The 21,099-nt window shown below is 40.5% G+C and overlaps 1 protein-coding gene and 1 pseudogene across 3 annotated transcripts in view; one reads left to right on the top strand and one right to left on the bottom strand.

Moving 5' to 3' along the window:
- Positions 1 to 1,246: 1,246 nt before the first annotated feature.
- The window catches only part of LOC144577130 (uncharacterized), a 97,344-nt gene continuing 77,491 nt past the window's right edge, over positions 1,247 to 21,099 (top strand). For 2 of the 3 annotated variants that reach the window (XM_078332920.1, XM_078332918.1), the window contains exons 1-2: positions 10,050 to 10,150; positions 14,726 to 14,780. The gene's annotated coding sequence lies outside the window, so the exon portion shown is untranslated. Of the gene's footprint in view, positions 1,428 to 10,049; positions 10,151 to 14,725; positions 14,781 to 21,099 lie in introns of those variants that run through there. The other variant, XM_078332919.1, reaches the window with a different exon arrangement.
- On the bottom strand, positions 16,967 to 17,060 carry LOC118143542 (small nucleolar RNA U13; annotated as a pseudogene).

The following is a 21,099-nucleotide window of genomic DNA, read 5'->3' as shown; positions in this document are numbered from 1 at the left end:
ATTTACCAAAGTGGGTGTATTCTTATCTGTGCTGTCCTATTGTTCAAGATCCCAAACTAGTCATAAAGCAAATGGTAGCTGATGGGAATTTCTGGAATGGGTTTAGGTGTGAGGAAGACAAAGGTCTAGTGGCAAGGTCAGCTCTGGAGGTAGGTTACTTGAATTCCGATCTACTTAGTTATGTGTTCTTGGGCAAATTACATAACTTTTCTGTGCCTCAATTTATTTGAAAGATGGTGTATAATAGTATCTATCTCACAGCGTAATTGTGAAGATTATTGAGCTATTCTACCCAAAGTTTTAAAACATGCGATTAAACTTCTAGTAAACACTATTTTTACCCAAATCACAAACTGCCAAACCCTTAAGTCTTGAGCTCCCAAGGGGAATTAGGAACCCTCCTGTGGCATTCCGCTTATAAAAGTCTGCTGAACAAAAGTTGATGCTGCATTTTCAAAGAGCTCAAATGGATTACTTTTATGAAGTTGGGGCAAATGAATTACACATATATATGATCCTCCCTCAACACCCAGAAGGTATGCGGACACGCAGAATTCAAAAGTCTGAGGGTGACTGTGCTCAGGGGGTGAAGAGATGCTTAGACACCACCTCTTTGAGGAGGAAGGTAGTACATTCAATAAGAGCGGCTGGCGACCAAAGAACTAAACTTTAAGGCAACAAAGGTGAGTCGGTCTCCCTGCGACCACAGGCATCCAACCCAGGAACACCTCCCTCGCTCCACCTGGAAGGCCCAGGTGCAGCTGGAGGGGGACTGAAAGGGTCAGACCACGGGATTGTTCTCAACTTTGGGCTTTTACACAGCAGTTTCAAAGACAAAGGGGCTTTTCAGCTAGGTTTGGCTCACCGTCCCCCTCCTCCCAGGCCCAAGCTTGGTCCCCAATGTCCCCAGCAATGCTTGGGACGTCCCTCACTTCGCTCCTTTTTTGGGGGGCCACTGCCCACCCCTAGGTTGCCTGCTGTCCCTCCTAGAGAGAGGTGGATGGCCGTCACATTCCACGGAGAACAAAGGGATGAGTGAGGGGGCAAAGACGCCCTTCTAAAGTTTCACCCCGGAAAGGCATCCCACTCCGCCGGCGAGGCGCCCTCAGGCTACAGCCTTCGGGGAGCCTCCTCCCTTCGCCCCGCCCCTCTGCACAGGGGACTGGCGGTGCGGCCGGCGCTCTCTGATTGGCGTCCGCCTCAGGGTTCCCGTCGGCACCAGCGTGTGCCAAGTGGGGAACAGGTTGGGAGTTGCTGGAAGTGGAGGCGGGGGAGCGGCCACTGGCAGTGAGCGCGGGCGGCGGCTGGGCGCAAAGTAGAGAGCAGTCCGTAGTTTAAGCCTTTCCGTCGCCCTCCGGCACTGCCAGTACCACGGACTCCACCCTGCCGCGGCCCCTCGGTGACGCGTGCAGCTGCCACTCGACCAGGTGGGTTCAGGTACCGCGAGGCACCCAGGCATCGGGCACGCGCCCTCGCCGCCCTTTGCGGCCGTGGTGCCTCCAGACCTGGGGCCTGGGAGAGGGGTGGGGACTGGGGCCCGCTGCCGCTGCAAGGGAGGGGGAGACAAGCCTGTTCCGGTGACCTCTCGCTCCCGCCGGCCTCCTCCCTGCCTCCGCGGCGTGCGCCCCGGAACCCCATCCGCCGCCCAGGGCCGGGGTGGTCCGGCGTCGGTGCTGGCGACAGCCCCAGGGAGGGTCTTCGTGTAGACTTGAGGGTGTGCGTGCTGGTCCCTGCCCTCTGCCGCAGCGGTGCTGAGACTCAGCCGTTGGGTCCCTTCGGGTGCACAGGCTGGGATGTAGACTTAGAGGAAGGCTGTGCTCCGGGAGGCTGGCGTGGTGGTGCCTGCCCAGCGGGTGGCTCTGAACTACCCCCAGAAAGGCTGAGGCGTGGGTCTAGGTGTGAACGGTGCATTAGAGGTGGCGTTGATGGGTGCGAGGGGTACAGAGAAGCTTAAGTGCTACTGCACTTTGGGGACAGTTTGCATTGGAGTGTGGTTTAAGGGAGACAGAGGCAACAGTTTCGGGGAAGGCTGAAGTTATGAAGAAAAGTGAGAGGGAGTTACCCCCAGGATTCTAGCTGAGAAAGATGCTGCCTTGTAGATAGAAGCAGCCACCCTTACCTCCTGGCCCAACCCTCGAAAACGCACTTGGCAGTGTTCAGGGAAGGCTGGCATTTAAATGAGGCCAATCGAGTTTGATGGTTAAAGGGCCTAAGGATTACTGAGAAATCAACAATAATGTGACTGGAAAGCAGCGCCATTTTTATTCAGCAAAGAAAGCTTGGAAGTATTTTGTTGCGAGACTTCAGCATAAGATTTAAGGAAGTTTTTGATGCTGGGTGTGGGAGGTAGAGTTCTGTGATTGCTCTAGCCCCAAGCTAAAGGTAGTTGACTTCGGAAATTTCGCTTACAATTGTTTGTAGTACTTAACCTAGAAGTAAGTGTTTGCACTTTACAAGGGATACTGACTGGTTCGCTGTCCTTAGCTGGAATGTGCGCACGTTGTTTAGTCTTAGGGGATTTCATTTATAACACATATCCTCTCTTATCCAGACTGCTTTTACTAGCAGCAAGCTGGAAACCTGACATTAGGGTACAGGTTGCCTTGTGCTTTACTCTTTCAAATAAACTTATGTGGAACGAGTGTCAAATACAAAATAATTAAATAGAAAAAAATAAATAATTCTGCCTTCTGTTGAAATCTCTTATTGCAATCATGCCCACCTATCTTTAACAGCAGTTATAATGTGTATCCTGCGAATAAATTATTGGTAGTGAAATTAATCATGTTAATTTGAAGAAAATGCTGTTCTCTGTTTATTAATAAATTGGTCAGAATTTAGTGTTTTTCATCTTCTCAGCCCTGTGGAAGATCATCGCTGTTTTCCACCCTGACATGCAGTGTAGCATGTCACACTCCTGATTTAGACAGGTTGCTGCCAGTGTATCAGCAAATGCAGGGTAGGTGTCTGTAAAAAAAAATATTGCTGATGAGGAGCAAGGGAGATAGCCATATACATTTACATTTCTTTTAGGGAGACCGGCCTATGTTCACATTCTCTTTCTCTTCCCCCTTTCTTTCCTTTCTCTGAACCGGTGTCTGCCATAGGCTTACCCCTCCCTCCCACGCTGAAATATTGTCTTTCTTATGCTAATGTCGTACTGGCCTGAGCATAGGAAGTCAACACTAAGACAAAAGTATGCCTAATTGCAGAGTCTTTATTGCCGGTGGCCACGGAGGACTCGCGTCTCTCCAACCCGTGGCCCGAAAGGAGAGTGTCAAGACCTTTTATACCCATAAAAACACCTCGGGAGTGAGGGTGAGGGGAGGGGGTGGGGGTTAGGGGCTTCAGACGTTCTGAGGGCTAGTGGATGAGTGTGAGGGGCTCCAGACATTCCAGTGGATTCCTAGGTGAAGAGGAGGGTGAAAGGCTCCGTGGGCTCTGAGGGCCAGGGGACTTTTGACATTCTGATTGTTACTTAAGTGGTTCACAAAAGCCAAGATTAGCATTTGTTTACACATTGGGTAGGGTGGAAATTACAGTCCTTAATTACTTATTACAAGTCGCAGGGTCCAAGATGGCATGGGTTTGGACTGCTTGCCTGTCACATTTGAGTCACAGAGAGCAGTTTCAATAGAAAGCCGAGTATGGTTGAGGTATGCAGTTTTATGGGGCTTTTACCATGTCACATTAATAATACATTTTTCATAGTAATGAACTCATTTAAATATCTTAGCAACCAGAGAAAGTTCTTTCCAGTACTGAAATAATCAGGAGAATCCGGGGAAGGAGACAGGACTTAAAACTTTTTGACATGTGTTTGTTTAGCTGAAGGTCTTGAGTTTGTAGCTTGGGACTACTATAAATTTGTACAGCCACATATAGCCCTAATTTGTGTAGTACAGTTATGTGCTGCATAGTGCCAGTAAGGTCATCAGAGCTCATATATGATTTTGGTCCCATGGATTATAAGGGAGCTGAAAAATTCCCATATCCTAGTGAAGCTGTAGTATTCATACTTTCTTAGTTGCTCATGTTTTTGTGGTGATGCTGGTGTAAACAAATTTACTGTGCAGCCATTCCCTGTAGAACTGTAGCATATGCAATTATGTACAGTACATAATACTTGATAACATTATATACATTATTGGTTTGTGTGTTTTCTACCCATTTTATCATTGTTTTAGTGTGTACTTCTGTTGATTTAAAAGAAAAGTTAACTATAGAACAGCCTGAGGCAGGTCTTTCAGAAAATATTCCAGAAGAAGTCACTGTCATAATAGCAGGTGACAGCTACATGCGTGTTGTTGCCCCTGAAAACCTTTCAGTACAACGAGATTGGAGGTGGGAGACAGTGATGTGCATGATCTGGACCCTGTGTATGCCTAGGCTAGTGGCTGTTTGTGTCTTAGTTTTTAAGATAAAGTTTCAAAATTAAAAATAGAACAAAGCTTATAGAATTAGGATATAAGAAAAGAATATTTTATACAGATGTACAATGTGTGTTTTAAGCTAAGTGCAATTATAGAAGAGTTAAAAATGTGTAAAATAAAAAAAGTTACAGTAAGCCAAGGTTAACTGAAGAAAGAAGAACTTTTCAATGTAGCCTAAGTGTAAAGTCTTTATAAAGTCAATAGTGGTGTAGAGCAATGTCTTAGACCTTAACATTCGTTCACCCCCAACTTCCCCACAACTTTTAGTCCTGCAGTCTCCATTCATGGTGAGTGCCCTATATAGGTATACAATTTTCTATCTTTTTTTTTTGAGATGGAGTTTCACTCTTGTTACCCAGAGTGGAGTGCAATTGTGCAATCTTGGCTCACTGCAACCTCCGCCTCCTGGGTTCAGGCAATTTTCCTGCCTCAGCCTCCTGAGTAGCTGGGATTACAGGCATGCACCACCATGCCCAGCTAGTTTTTTGTATTTTGAGTAGAGACGGGGTTTCACCATGTTGACCAGGATGGTCTCGATCTCTTGACCTCGTGATCCACCCGCCTTGGCCTCCCAAAGTGCCAGGATTACAGGCTTTAGCCACTGTGCCTGGCCTCCATTTTCTATCTTTTATGCTGTATTTTTACAGTACCTTTTCTATGTTTAGATACACACATACTATAGTATTCATTACAGTAAGCTGCTATATAGGTCTGCAACCTAGGAGTAATAGACTGTACCATCTAGGTGCATGTGTAGTAGGCTAGACTGTCTAGGTTTGTATAAGTCCAGTGTGGTGTCCACAGTGAATTGCCTAATGATGCATTTTTAAGAATGTACTCCCATTATTAAGCAACACGTGAGTATATTTACAGTTGTTTTCTATTTGAGCAAGTCTTGAGAATATTTGATTAATACCACATAAGCCTTAACTTTTCATACTGACAATTGTTTCTTTGAAGCAACTAAGAATTGACTTGCTTGTTGATAAAGTTCTTGAAATAACTAAAAACTTATATTGTAAAATTGGATGAATAAAATCATTTAGCTATTATTTTTAAATTGAGCATTTTAGAGAACATGGGACATTTGTATAATGTAAATAGTCCAGGTTGAGAAAAAGCTTAGAAATTTGTTGGGATCAAATAGTGTGAGTCGGCAGGAAAAAGGCAAATCAGGAAATGAAAAGTGCAAAAATACAACGTAGAAGTATGTTGATTTGGTGTGTGCAAATTAACAGTGTTTTGAAAAATTAGAAAATTATAGAAGTAGTTGTTTAATGTCAGATGAAGAAAAGGACTTTAGTGTAACAAAAACAGTTAACTTTTTACTAGAGTAAGTATAGAATTTATGAGATGATAGAAATGATTGGTCCACATGGAATGTAAGAACATGCCTTGTGGGGCCAGGTAGCAGAAGGGAGGAAGTGTTTTGCAATAAGGCTGAGGCCAGGGAAGGAAAAGGAGCAAAAGATCTTGCCATTGACTCCTCCTGTGTTGTTTAATCATTACTGAAAATTCCAGAGTGACCTTGAGGTAGCCATAGTATTTGTTCAGTAGGCCTTAAATCTTAGTAGAAGATCTATTATCAAGTGAGGTGGCACCATGCTGTAAGATAGAAAGTATCTAGCACCCGAGGTTTGCCTTTGTAGGCCTTGCTTTCCAGATGATTTTATTTCTAGGGTAATGTTTAGTAGGTGATTTTGATTAAAGGAAAATATGGAGAGAAGGTTTTGAGGAAGGAATTGGACTAAGGGAGAGCTGTGCCATGAAAAGGGCCAGATGTGGGATTTAGAAGACATCAGATATCATTGAGCATGTTTGTGTTCTTTGTTAGTTTCTGATGTGCTGATGTTCAGTTCATCTGTAACTTGAAAAGTAAGGTGGGCTGGGCGAGGTGGCTCATGCCTGTAATCCCAGCACTTTGGGAGGCTGGGGAAGGTGAATCACCTGAGGTCAGGAGTTTAAGATCAGCCTGACCAAAATGGTAAAACCCCATCTTTACTAGAAATAGAAAAATTAGCTGGGCATGGTGGTGTATGCCTGTAATTCCAGCTACTCAGGAGGCTGAGGCAGGAGAATTGCCTGAACCCAGGAGCCGAAGGTTGCAGTGAGCCAATTGCATTCCAGCCTGGGCAACAGGAGTGAAACTCTGTCTCATGATGGGGAGGGTGGGGAAGTAAGGTGGAGTGAATCAAGTATTTTGTAACGTTTTAGCTGTTTGTAAGCAGATTCTTTTTTTTTTATAATGTAAATATGTTTGACATTTTTGCATTTTCAATTTCATTTGTGTTTACACTAGTGTATTATGTATGCTAACGGGGAACTGAATTTTTTCATCTGATTTAGAAAGTAATACATGTTTATGGTATAAAATTTATAAAAGAAAATGTATAACTATGAAAGTTTGAAAATTACTCATTTTTTTTTCACTCCAGGGAAAAGTTCTGTTAATATTTTTAGAATGTGTGTGTATATTGAAACAGAATTAGAGTCACACTGAATATAAAGTTTTTCTAACACTGCCACCATATCATAGGAATCTTGGGGCACATAAAGATGCCTTGTGTTGGTGCTTGAACCTACAGGCCCAGCTAAAGTCTCAGGTGACAGCTAGCATTCACCATCTGACATGTGAGTCAGTGAGCCTTTAGATAATAGCAGTCGCTGGCTACTGGCAAAGAGAGAAGTAATGAAGTGTTCATGTTGATCCATGTCCAAATTGCAGATTCCAGAGCAAATGAAATGTTAGTGTTTTCAGCCACCAAATTCAAGGGTACTTTTTAAGTCATAAGAGTATTCATTTGGTAATCATATATTTTAAAACAGTTGTAATTGAAGTATAACATACGGGCCGGGCGCGGTGGCTCAAGCCTGTAATCCCAGCACTTTGGGAGGCCGAGGCGGGTGGATCACGAGGTCAACAGATCGAGACCATCTTGGTCAACATGGTGAAACCCCGTCTCTACTAAAATTACAAAAAAATTAGCTGAGCACGGTGGTGAGTGCCTGTAATCCCAGCTGCTCGGGAGGCTGAGGCAGGAGAATTGCCTGAACCCAGGAGGTGGAGATTGCGGTGAGCCGAGATCACGCCATTGCACTCCAGCCTGGGTAACAAGAGCGAAACTCTGTCTCAAAAAAAAAAAAAAAAAAAATGAAGTATAACATACATAGAGAAATGCATAGATCTTAAGTGTGCAGTTTAATCAATTGTGACAACGTGTACATGTATGTAACTCATACTGTGTAACCCTTGTAAAGGTGAATGTGGTACACCAGAGTAAACAAGGTGTAAGTATTAGATAATGAGTAAAAGAGATTAGGAGGACTTTGGTTTAAGAAAAATATAGGAAGCCATCGAAATTTTAGAAATACACTTTGTGTTTTAGAAGAGTTTTAAATTTACAGAAAGTTGTGGAAATAGTAGAGTTTTCAAATAACTTACCTCCAGTTTTCATATTGTTAAACTGTTACATTAGTGTGGTCATTTGTCACATTTAGTGAAGTAATATTGATACATTATTATTGACAATTCTATACATGATTGATTTGTTTTTGTTTTGAGGCAGAGTTTCACTCTTGTTAGCCAGGCTGGAGTGCAATGGCGCAATGTCGGCTCACCACAACCTCCACCTCCTGGGTTCAGGCAATTCTTCTGCCTCAGCCTCCTGAGTAGCTGGGATTACAGGCATGAACCACCATGCCCAGCTAATTTTTTGTATTTTTAGTAGAGATGGGGTTTCACCATGTTGACCAGGATGGTCTCGATTTCTTGACCTTGTGATCCACCCCAAAGTGCTGGGATTATAGGCATGAGCCATCACGCCCAGTTTTAAATTTTTTTTTCTTTTTGTTAATCAATGAGAGCTTGTAACATTGCTCAGGTCAGCGTAGAACTCATGGCCTCGCCTCCTCAAGCTCCCAGACAACTGGCCGGAGCCATTGTGGCCCCCCATGATTGATTTCTTCAGTTTTTACTTAAGGTCTGTATCAGTTAGCTGCCGTAACAAAATTTCATAGACTGAGTGGATTAAACAAAAGAAATTTGTTTTCACAGATCTGGAGGTGGAAAGTCTGAGATCGGGTGCCAGGATGGTTGGGTTCCAGTGAGGAGTCTTTTTCTCACTTGCACACAGCACAGTCCCCTTTCCTAGGTGTGTTCTTGCCAGAACAGAGAAAGAAAAAGCTCTCTGTGTTCTCTTTATAAGAGCACTAATCCCATCAGACCAGGGCCCTGCCCTCATGACTTCATCTAATGCTGATTACCTCCCAAACACCCTAGCTCCAGATACTATTACATTTGAGGTTAAAGCTTCAACATATGAGGATTCTGGGCAGGCCACAAACATTCAGTTTATAACAAGGGCCTTTTTGTGTTCCTGGATCTTATGCAGGTTACCATACTACATTTAGTCTTTGTGTCTCCTTAGCTTCCTTTAGACTGTGGCAGTTTCTCAGACTTTCCTTTCTTTTTTGGTGACCTTGTCAGGTTTGAGGACTACTGGTCACGTATTTTGTAGAATGTCCCTCAAGTGAGATTTATCAAATGTGATTCTCATAATACATCTGGGTTTATGGATGCCTGGGAGGAAGACCGAAAAGATGAAGTGTCCTTTTCATCACATCATACAAAGGCAAGGGTGTGTACTTTCAATGTGACTGCTCACTGTTGATGTTGATTTGGTCACCTGACTGAGATAGTGAAAGAGGATAATTTCCCTGAATGCTTTGCTGGAACTGGGGTGTGGGTGCTGGAAGTAGCACCTAGGCACTGGCAGGGGCAGACTCCACTCAGTAGAACCCCCTGTGCTCAACCCATCGTGGGAGGGAACATGCAGGTAAGCGTGTGCAGGAGCTGGGGTGAGTGCTTTTGGGTGCGGGCAGGAGCAAAACTCTGTGCAGGCCCTGAGGCCCCAGAAGGAGTGCTACAATCCATGCTCTTTTAGCTTCACTACCCATGGACAGTTTAAGTGTTAACAGCTCAGTGGAAGGTCAGTGTGACAGCCTTTGACACCAGCCTGGAAGAGAAATGGCTGTTGGAATATGAGAAGGGGTGGATATGAATGAAACTCCTTTCGACTGTGTTAAGTTTCAGATGCTGGCTAGACTTTGAAGTAGAAATGTGAAGAACATTGAAGATGTGAATCTGAAGTTCAGGGAATAGGGCAGGACTCAAGATTCTATTTGGAGGTTGCACATTTTATCTTTAAAGAATTCCATTGTATTTTTCAGAGTAAGAATCTCATTTGATAGAATAAAGAGCCTATGGTACTTTGAGTAGAATGATGAGAAAAATTAATCAAAAGTTTTTTTCCTGAAAGCATTGTGAATAAAAATAAGAGTAAAATATAGGTAATTCTCAGTCAGCCTCAGTGACCTGTCTGTATCTGACCTGAGTCCAAGCTGATATAGCCAGTTGACAGTAGAAAATTTAGAATTTGATTTGCATATTTTAAAGCTATTGAGAAGAAGAATTAGACATTTTAGTTTCTTCCCCACCCCATAAGGAACCATGTGGGTATATTTTTGAGCCTTACCTTTTTTTTTCTTCTTAGTGGGAAACCAGTCAGAAGTGGGAGGCCTCTGAACAAACTGTATACTATGTAGCCACCAGCTTCTGCTTTCTCGAGGCAGAACGCTGGCCCTCAGTGCCTCTTTCTGCTTCTCCTTGTTCAAACCACTGAGGACTTCCCCCGTCCTGTCTGACTCCTCCTGTTGTGGTAAGCAATACAGAAAGGCTGAGGGATTGATATTATTTGGCTCCATATTTTAGAAAGATATTTGGTAGTTACATAAAGTACATCTGGTTTTACCAGTACCACTTATAACTTTAAATTGTTGTACAGAAATCAATCCTTTATTATTTAGAAAATATAATTTAAAGTTAATAATACTGAGAGAATTTATGGTTCTTTGCTTTTGCCATCCCTGTCCTTTAGTTCTTTATTTATTTTCAGAGCTTTTGTACTGGCTCATCTTCCCTTTCCTGGGGAGTTGATTCTAAAAATTAGATTTGCAGGAGCTTATCCTTTTAGAGGATGATGAAAACCACTTGTACTTGAACTCAAGGAAATTTTTTTTTTTAAGTTTCTTGTTTGCCCTTTTCAGATCTCATCCCAGAGAGGAGAGACTTCTGCAATATTGTGTCAACCATTTCCTTTCTTTCTTCAGGTGTTATCCACAAATGTATATATGTATGTGGTAATAAGCATGAAATTTGCCATCTTAACCATTTTTAAGTGGGTAGTTCAGTAGTGATGAGTGTATTCACAACATTGAATACTAGATCTCCACATTTTCATCTTACAGAAATAAAACTGTATCTTAATTAATCAACTCTATTTCCCTCAGGCTCAGCAGCTGGCCTTTTGTTTCTATGGATTTGACTATTCTAGATACTTCATATAAGTGGAAACTTACAGCATCTCTCTTTTTGTGAGTGGCATATCTGAGTTAGCATGTCTTCACGGTTCATCCATGTTGTCACATATGTTATATGACTCATAAAAGCCAGAATTTCTTTTCTTTTGAAAAGCTGAATAATGTTTCATTTCTAAATTTCTTAATTTTTGTGACTGAATTTATAACATTTATATTTGCAGTGTTTTTATACCTAGTTTAGGAAATTCTTCTGTATCCTGAGATTATAAAGATAGCCTCCTATATTTTTAAGAAATACTTTTTCTTTGTTTTAAAACAAGATTAAATTTACAGAAAGGTTATCAGTACAATTCAGATAACATTTACTAATCCCTGAACCATTTGCTAATAAGTTGCTGACTTGATGACTCATTGCTTCCAAATATTTTAGTAACATTTCCTAAAGACATTCTTCTGTGTAATATCAAAATGACCATAAAAATTAGAAAATTAATACATTTCTATCATCACATCTTCAACTTTATTCAAGCTTTACTTGAAGTTTACAAATTCTGTTTAACAACAGGATCTATTTGGAATTACAGGTTGCATTTGGTTCTAAACTCTCCTTAGTCTCCTTACATCTAGACCACTCCCTTTATTAAATTGAGATGTATTCCTTTCTCTTCTATATTCTGGGAGGGATTGCATAAAACCAGTGTTAATTCTTTCTAAAAAATTTGATAGAATTCTTTAGTAAAGCCATCTGGGCCAAGTTTTTTTTTTGGTAGGGAGGTGGGGGATGGAGTTTTGCTCTTGTTGCCCAGGCTGGAGTGCAATGGCATGACCTTGGCTTATTGCACCCTCCACCTCCTGGGTTCAAGGATTCTCCTGCCTCAGACTCCTGAGTAGCTGGGATTACAGGCACCCGCTACCACACCCCGCTAATATTTTATATTTTGAGTAGAGAAGGGTTTCACCCTGTTTGCCAGAGTGGTCTTGAATTCCTGATTTCAGGTGATCCACCCGCCTTGGCCTCCCAAAATGCTGAAACTACAGGTATGAGCCACCGCACCTCACTGGCCTAGAGATGTTTATGGGATTTTTAATTACAAAGCCAGCTTTCTTAACAGTTAGAGGGCTATTTCAATTCATATTGGATGAGTTGTTGACTTTTTTTTTTTCTTGAATTGGTGCATTTCATCTAAGAAATTCTATTTTAGCTAATCAATGTGCAACTTTATTCTTCTTTACCTTATATAGACATTTTCAATGAAAAGATAATCATATATTTATAAAAATAAATGCATATTTTATATTTGTATTATGTAATTTTATATCTGTATCATATACTTTGGATCAAGCTGTAGATGTAGCCAAGATCTCAGGGGCAGGCTATATTCAGCACTGATGGGAGACTCAGTGACCTATAAAGTTTGTGTGTCTACACACTTCAGAGTTTGCTCTGCATGAGTCTCTGACCATGCAAATACCTATGCTGTGGCTATATTGTGTTGACACCTCATTCCATTTCAGTTTTTTTTCATGACTTATTCGAAATAATGTGATACAGTGCAAATCAGCTTTGCTATGGTCCCTGACCTCAGGTTGCTTAGAGTCTCTGTAGGGGTTGCAGAGAAGTAGTTAGGAAATCAGTAATCAGTGTGGTCAATGTTGTGATGAGGAGGCAACAGGTCCTCATGAGAACACAGGGAAGAGGTATCTCTTTTATTCTCTGCATCTCTGGTACCTAGTACAGTACCTTGCACATAGTCGGTTCTCATTAAGTCTTTGTTGAATGAATGAATGAATAAACTCAGAACTGGGTGATCACAAGGTCACTTTTGGAGAGGACTTGTGTCTGAGCCAAGTTAATGATATCTATGGGCAGTAGATGAGTGGAGGGAATTCTCTCATGTGGATGCAATAATATGCAGTGTTGTAGAAGGAAAGAAAGCTTAGCAATCTAAATAGTTGTCTAAAGCTGTCTATTTGCAAATGGGGAGTGGTTTCCAAAAGTGATTGCAGACTGAGGGCTAAGAGGAAATAACTCTGACCAAAGTATGTATTGGGCAAGGTTAGCTAAGAACTAGAATTGATTTTTATGAATTAGCATTTTTGGTTCCGGCTGTTGTGTTTACCATTACTAGGTTTAGTTTCTAACATGTCTTAAAAATAATGCTCTCCAAATGAATAAGAAGTATTTTTTTGTGAAGTATGGTACAGTTTTCTCTGGCTCTTACCTACTGGTCTTACTCATACTATCTTTGCTTTAAAACAATACTTTTTTATGCTCTAAATATATCTGTGATAAATCATGAGTTTATTACTAATAATGGTGGGTCATATCGTTGTGTTCTCATATTCCAGGTACTGTATTGAGACACTGCCATGAGTTATTTCATTTAATGTGGACAGTGGCCTGTCTGTAAGAAAACCAAACCTAGGGCTCCCATTTTAAAGAAGTGGCAACTAAGGTTTGGGGAAGTTAAATTGTGTGTTCCCAAGGTCACTTAGGTAAACCTGGGACTCACATTTGACTCTAAGTCTGTCTGGCTTCATTTAACCACTGAGCTATGTGTGCTCTTTGCAATGTTTCATGTGTCTTTTTATTAAACAAAAAATTCCCAGGATTTACTTTTACTTGCGTATATATCCTTAGAAAGTTAATCAGTTAAGTAGAAAAAGAGTTTGTAGTGAAGTAACATATTAAGACTCTCCTAAAAGCAAATTACAGAAACCCACTTTAAACTAGCCAGCATGGCTGGATGAAGATGCTCCAACAATAATTACTGTGCTCTTCCTCTCTGTGTCTCCTCCTTTCTCACCTTCCTCTTTCCCCCTCCTTTATCCCACTGCCCCACTCCCTCTCTCATTCTGTTTTTATTAGTGTTAGCCTATTCTCTCTTGTCACAGAAGGAGCCCCAGTTGAAACCAGCTCCACCTGTGATCCTAGGAAGAGAAAGCATCTTCTCTGGGAGCTCTGGCAGAAATGCCCTGGGGAACACTCTTGGTTATGGGGACTGGGGGCTGTGAGAGGACTTTGTGAACTGTATGAAATGTAGCTATTGGGGTGACAGCATGTCCATACTTCACCTTGATAAGTCATGTCATTTGATGGTTGAAAGCTATAATTATTTAAAGATAATGCACAATATATTTTAATAGCATTATCAAGATATAGTTCACATACCATAGGACTCACCCTTTTAAAGTGTACAGTTCAATGGTTTTAATATAGTCACAGTTGTACAGCTATCACCACTGTCTAATCTGTAACATTTCCATCACAGAAAGAAATCTTGTACCCATTCAGTCACTCCCTATTTTTCCCAAATTTCTCAGCCTTAAGCAACCACTCATCTACTTTCTGTCTCTATAGATTTGCCTATTCTAGACATTTTATGTAAGTGCTCTCAGATGACTTGTGGTCTTTTGTGTCTGACTTCTTTCATTAGCATGTTTTCAAAGTTTATCTATCTTTGTATATCATCATGCATTTTTTATTAATTGCCAAATATTATTTTATTATAGAGATATACCACATTTTATTTGTCTGTCTATTGTTGATGGACATTTGGGTTGTTTTTATGTTTTTTGCAAGTATGAATAATGCTGCTGTGAACATTTGTGTAGAAGATTTTGTGCAGATCTGTTTTTACTTCTTCTATGTGTATACCTAAGAGTGGAATTACTGGTTCATATGATAACTATACCTAACATTTTGAGGAACTGTCTTCCAAAGTGACTGTATTATTTTACATTCTCACCAGCAATGTGTGAGGGTTCCAGTTTCTTTACATTCTTGTCAACCGTTACTATCTTTTTGATTATAGGCATCTTGGTGGGTGTGAAGTGGTATAATGCATATTTTATAAAAGGCCATTTTGTTTGTTAAATAATGACCTGTTTACTTGTCATCTTACCTTGTATAGGAGCTTTCCCAGAGGGTTCTGAACCTGCTCCTCCTCAGTCCATCCAGCCAACCAGGTAGGCAGACCATGCTGATCAAAGGATTAGAAGTATATGTTTTTTTTTTAATAAATATTATTATTTACAAATCTAGACAGGGATTATTCTTATTTTCATATTAAGAAACAGGTTATAAATGCCAGAGGTTACTTGGTTGAAGATGGAACAGGGATTCATATTTAGGGTGTATTAGGTAGCAGAGAGATGCTTGCTTCAGATCTGCAGTCAGCCTACTTTGACATGATAGGTGGCATTCAGATGACACACATTCCCACTTGTGTTCACTGTGTTGTATGTAGTTTCCAGCATACTAGTTGTATCTCTGCTGCTTTTTTCTTAGAAATGTGAGGGCAAGAGTAATGTCTTAGGAATAATCTTGGTTATTCATGAATGATTATTCATGAACTTGACTATTGTAATTTTCATTAGTATAAATTACTTGCAGCACACCAAAAACTGAGCTGCTCTTTTATAATTCACAATGGTTGCTTCTAACTACTTTATTATGGCAACGTTCGTTATCAGCCCTGTAGTGCTATTTAACATTCACCTTGTCATCAGTATAAAACTTGATACTCTCATGCACTGACAGACGGTCTTCCATTGGTGGCTTTCTCCCTAGCCCTAGAGCAGTCTGTGTATCCAGACTCCATATTGAGTCTTGCCTTCTCAGCACAATGTAAGAGAATCTATGTTGATCACACCTTATGTGAAAATCTATGTTAATCTCTTGCCACCCATTTGCCACATATCACTGCATAACTTGAAAGCCAAGAACTTGTGATTTAGAATTGCTGTTCATATCATGCTTAATATTTTCATGGCATCAAGCAATAGCAAGAAGAGATTACACAAATTAGCAGTATGCTCTAAATGTGGAGGTAATATAGTGAGCTCTATAAGATAAAACAGGAGCTTACAGGTATTTAACAACACATATTATTTTAAGCTGATAATATGCCAGGAATACGTGCTGGGGGATACAATGAACCAACTGGATAAATATCTCTGTCCTTATAAAATGTACATCCCAGTGATTAATAATTTACTATGAGATCATTTATAATGTGTAAAAACCAGGTAAAAAATCTCTTGTGATTTTTGTGGTAGGAGTGTCTGAAAGCTTTGAAACTCTAAAAAAGAAAATAAAGGAATTAAAAATGTTTAAATTGGGCTGGGGGTGGTGGCTCACGCCTATAATCCCAGCATTTTGGGAAGCCGAGGCGGGTGGATCAGGAGGTCAAGAGATTGAGACCATCCTGGTCAACATAGGTGAAACCCTGTCTCTACTAAAAATACAAAAATTAGCTGGGCATGGTGGTGCGTGCCTGTAGTCACAGCTACTTGGGAGGCTGAGGCAGGAGAATTGCTTGAACCCAGAAGGCGGAGGTTGGCATGAGCCGAGATCGTGCCATTGCACTCCAGTCTGGGTAACAGCAGCGAAACTCCGTCTCAAAAAAGAAAAAAAAGTTTAAATTGGTGCATTTAGATAGTATATTATGTAAGTGACTATTTGCTAAGTATCCCGAAGGTAAGATATTAGAGATCCCAATTTAATCATTAAAAGTAAATACTTTTTATATTGTCCTTATCCTTATCAAAAAGTGTGCTGTTGTAGTGACAGTCCATGCAATCTCAAAATCAACAACATTCATGTAAATTGATAAGTTGATACTATATCAAATAGAAATCTCATGATAATGAGGCAGGCCAGTCATTGAATTTTTCAGTTTTTTAGAAGCATAATTTGAAAACTTGTAAAATTAATAGGACAGTTGAAATTGAAATTTATTTTTGAACATCAGACAGGTAATGTACTGATGTAAAAAGGTTTAAGGAACGAGATTTGCAATCTTGTAAAATTAATAGGACAGTTGAAATTGATGTTTTTTTCTTTTGAGATGGAGTTTCACTGCTGTTACCCAGACTGGAGTGCAATGGCATGATCTCGACTCACTGCAACCTCCACCTCCTGAGTTCAAGCAATTCTCCTGCCTCAACCTCCTGAGTAGCTGGGACTACAGGCATGCACCACCATGCCCAGCTAATTTTTTGTATTTTTAGTAGAGACAGGGTTTCACCTGTGTTGACCAGGATGGTCTCGATCTTTTGATCTCGTGATCCACCCGCCTCGGCCTCCCAAAGTGCTGGGATTATAGGCATGAGCCACTGCTCCCGGCCTGAAATTGACCTTTATTTTTAAACGTCAGATTGGTAATGTGCTGATGTTGTAAAAAGGTTCACACTCAGGTTTGAGTGTGGAAACCCAATCGTTATACTTAGGAATTTAATAAGAACTAAAATAGATGTAAAAACAATGCACATGGGTACTTTTTAACCAAGTACCCAGAAATGAATGCTTTCAAGTGAAATAAGAAAAGATCACAGTTCTTATTTGGGCTAGTGCTTCTGATAGGCATAGCAGGAATGAATGAATGAATAAATGAATGAATGAATGAATTTTATTAGCATATATAATAAATAAGTAAAGAACTTTACAAGATAATTTGAGATAGTGATAAGTACCATTACATCAGTAAAATTGGTTCTATGATAAGTGAATTAAATATTCACTTGAACACCTAATGCATTTCCAAACTTAATGTGGCCAAAGGGCTCCTGATTCCCCTCACCACCAGCTTCCAACCAGGGGATGCTTCTGTAGATTGTGAAGTCTGGGAAGCTTTTGAAGATGTTATTTGAGTTAAGATATGAATGGTGAAGTATCTGTGTGCATTCCAGGCCTGGAGATGGGAAAGCGTTGACTTTGGGGTGGAAATGAGTTTAGTGTGTTGAAGACAGTATGAAATGTTGGAATGTATCCAGAGAAGAAATAGTGGTAGATGAGGCTAGAGAGGTGGAAAGGGCCTTGATATTTAAGGGCAGAATAAGAAGTTAGGATGTCACTTTAATGATGGCAGCAAGTCTGTAGAGGGTTCTAGGTCTGGGGATTGATGGCCTCATGACTGTGGCTACTGTGTAGTGATGACTGGTAGAGGCAGAAGAGGAAATGGGGATCTTTCAGAGCTGTTGTCTGGGTAAGAAGCCACAGTAGCTGTGTAGATGGAGCCTGGGCCAGCTTTGGCAATCTACTTTGCAGACAGAGCTAAGAACTTAAGTGTGGATTCTATGTGGAAGGCAGGAGACGAGTAGCCAAGAGTTGATTTCTAGGTTTTAGTTGAGCAACTGAATGTGTGAAGGTTCAATTACTAAGATGAGGAAAATTTGAGGAGAAGTTGGTGGTGAGGGGAATCAGAAGATACCTTTTGGCCACGATTGGTTTTAGATACTTATTAGATAGTCAAGTGAGGTGGTTTAGTGGGCAGTGGAATAAATGTCTGTAGTTCAGTGGGGAGGTCAAGATTAAAATGACAAAGGTAGGTGTCAGCAACATAGAGCTGACTTCAAAGCCATGAGACTGGATGAACTCCCTATAATGGGAGGGGCTACGTTCACTTCCTTAAATTGAGAAAGTTGGACAGGATGGTGTTTAAGATCCCATCTTTTCCAAAAAGTTAAATGTTTATTGAATTTCAGAGAGTCTCTGTAAGAAAATTGAAGTGATGGAACTTTTTTTGTAAAATGCTTTAGCTTCTTTTAAATAATGAAAAAGATGAATGGGAAGAAATACAGACATTTAAGTATTTGAAATCTGTATTTATTCTGAAATTGCTTGTTCACAAAGCATGATATGTAACTGTGATCAGCTATTCTTCTGAAAGTGAAAATAATCTCCTTCATTTTGTAAGGTTTCAGTTAAACCTGATTAGTGGTCAGTGTGAACTTATTTTTATCAAAAAGTTTTAAACAGCTTTATTGAGGAGTCAAGTGACACCCAAGCTGCACATGTTAGAAGTGTAAAGTTAGATGTTTTCACATAGGTATTCAGCCATAGAGCTGTCACCACTAGAGATAATAGACGTATTTATCATCCCAACAGTTTGCTTGTATTTTTCAGTACTGTCACCCTCCTGCCTCTGATCCACAGGCAACCATGGATAGACTTTTTGTAACTGTAGATTACTTTTCATTTTCTAACATATAAATAGAATCATACAGTAGGTATTTTTTTTTCTGGCTTTTTTCATTCAACGTGATTATTTTGAGATTCATCCATGGTGTTTTGTGTCAGTAGTTCTTTTCCCTCTATTTGCTAAGTAATATTCTATTGTATGGATATACCAGTGCATTTTTGCAATCATAATGAAGTTAGATTACCTTCTTTTTTCCTTCAGCCGGTCTCTGGATTTGCTGGTATTATTTGTAACCCTGAAAATTTGAGACAAGTCTCAGTTAATTTAGAAAGTTTATCACTTATTTATTTATTTTTGAGACGGAGTTTCGCTCTTGTTACCCAGGCTAGAGTGCAATGGTGCAATCTTGGCTCATGGCAACCTCCGCCTCCTGGGTTTAGGCAATTCTTTTTCCTCAGCCTCCTGAGTAGCTGGGATTAGAGGCACGCACCACCATGCCCAGCTAATTTTTGTATTTTTAGTAGAGACGGGGTTTCACCATGTTGACCAGGACGGTCTCGATCTCTTGACCTCGTGATCCACCTGCCTCAGCCTCCCAAAATGCTGGGATTACAGACTTGAGCCACTGCACCCGGCCAATTTAGAAAGTTTATTTTGCCAAGTTTGAGGATGCACCCTCCTGAGACAGCCTCAGAAAGTCCTGATGACATGTACCCAGGGTGGTCGGGACACAGCTTAGTTTTACACATTTTAGGGAGACGTGAGACATCAGCCAATGTATGTAAGAAGTACAATGGATGTGTCTGGAAAGGCAGGACAACTTGAAGCAAAGACAGGAAGGAGACTTGAAGCTGGAAGAAGCTTCTGAGTCACAGGTAGGTGAGAGAGAGGAGTGCTTGCATTTTTTGAGTTTTTGATTAGCCTTTCCAAAGGAGGCAATCAGCTATGCATGTATCTCAGTGATAGGCAGGTTGTCCCTAAGCAGTTCCCAGCTTGGCTTTTTTCTTTAGTGATTTAGGGGCCCCAAGATTTATTTTTCTTTCACACACCAAAGAGACTACAAATGTGAGTTCATATACACACAGAGACACATTCCAAACTCTCTTCATAGAAGGGCGTCCTTGTTCTTGTATTCATCCCCTTCATCCTGTTCAGGGATGAGCTTCCTGGCTTTCATCTACCAGAGCAAGCTTGACAGTGCTGTGGATAGGAAGCAGGCCCACCCTTTCTGTGTGTTTGTGTTTTACGTGATTTTTTTGGGATGTGTGTATGTTGTTGAGCTTTTTTTTTTTATATCTAGATTGTGTTTATGTCAGGACGTTGCCTGAAATAAAACTGAAGCTTCATAGTTTAGCCTTTAATTGTGTTTTATAGTTTAGCAGTTATGAATTCAGTTAATCTAGTACCTCTGATTTCACAAGGGAGTATAATAACCCTTTTCTCAGTTCATAGGAATTTTGTATAGTTGGTTAAGTCAGAGATCAAAATGAGACAAACACTTATTCATGTGGTAAGTAGGAGCTTACCTTTAATCTCTGTGGTGACTTGATTAAATCACTTGCTTTCTGCTTCTGTTTCTATGCATTTGGAAAAGTTCACTGCTTTCTGGTTCCTGTGGATGATCTGAGAACACACTTGGGGATCCATGAATTAATCACCATCTGGCTGTTTTTAACATCATGTGCTTACATGCAGTTTAAGGATTTCTGGCCTCTCTGTGCTGTTATCTGGGGTTTTCTGAGGAGGAAAAGAAGCAGATATGGTAGGATGATGAGACCAGGTTAGCATGCAAGTGCAGTAAAGAATTCCATTTTGGATGTTTTTAGTTAGAGTTTTCTGCAGGATGTTCTGATTTCCAGGTAATTTGTAGATTTTTACACTGCTTTATAGAAAGCTCTTTCCCCAATTGGTAGCTTTGAATTCTTCTTCAGTATTTATGGGAAGTCATATTCTTGATTTAGATGTTCTGCCTTACCTTACTAAAGATGACTCTACCAGTAGTGAAGCCAACAAGGAAAAAGATCTGCTGCTTTGGGTATCCAAAAGATCACTTCATCTTGGTACTTATGGGACTGCTGGATTCTTTCTGATGGCTATAGAGTATTCACTCCATCGACTGAATTTAACATGCTTTAGTTGTCCCCGCCACTTTTCCTGTTATATCTATGCTGAAGTACATAATACTTACATGTAAATACATTATCTCTCACATTTCCAAATTGTTCTCCATTAACATTTTATCGTTATGTACTTCCACCAACAAGGTTTTAGTGTGTCTGTTTCCTTATACACTCAACAGTACAGAGTGCTACTAGAGTTTATCTGATTGGTGAAAATGTCATTTTCTTCTGATTTTTAACTTA

This window comes from Callithrix jacchus, chromosome 7, assembly GCF_049354715.1.
Source record: "Callithrix jacchus isolate 240 chromosome 7, calJac240_pri, whole genome shotgun sequence".
NCBI classification, from domain to species: Eukaryota; Metazoa; Chordata; class Mammalia; order Primates; family Cebidae; genus Callithrix; species Callithrix jacchus.
This window is presented reverse-complemented; position numbering and strand designations above follow the sequence as displayed.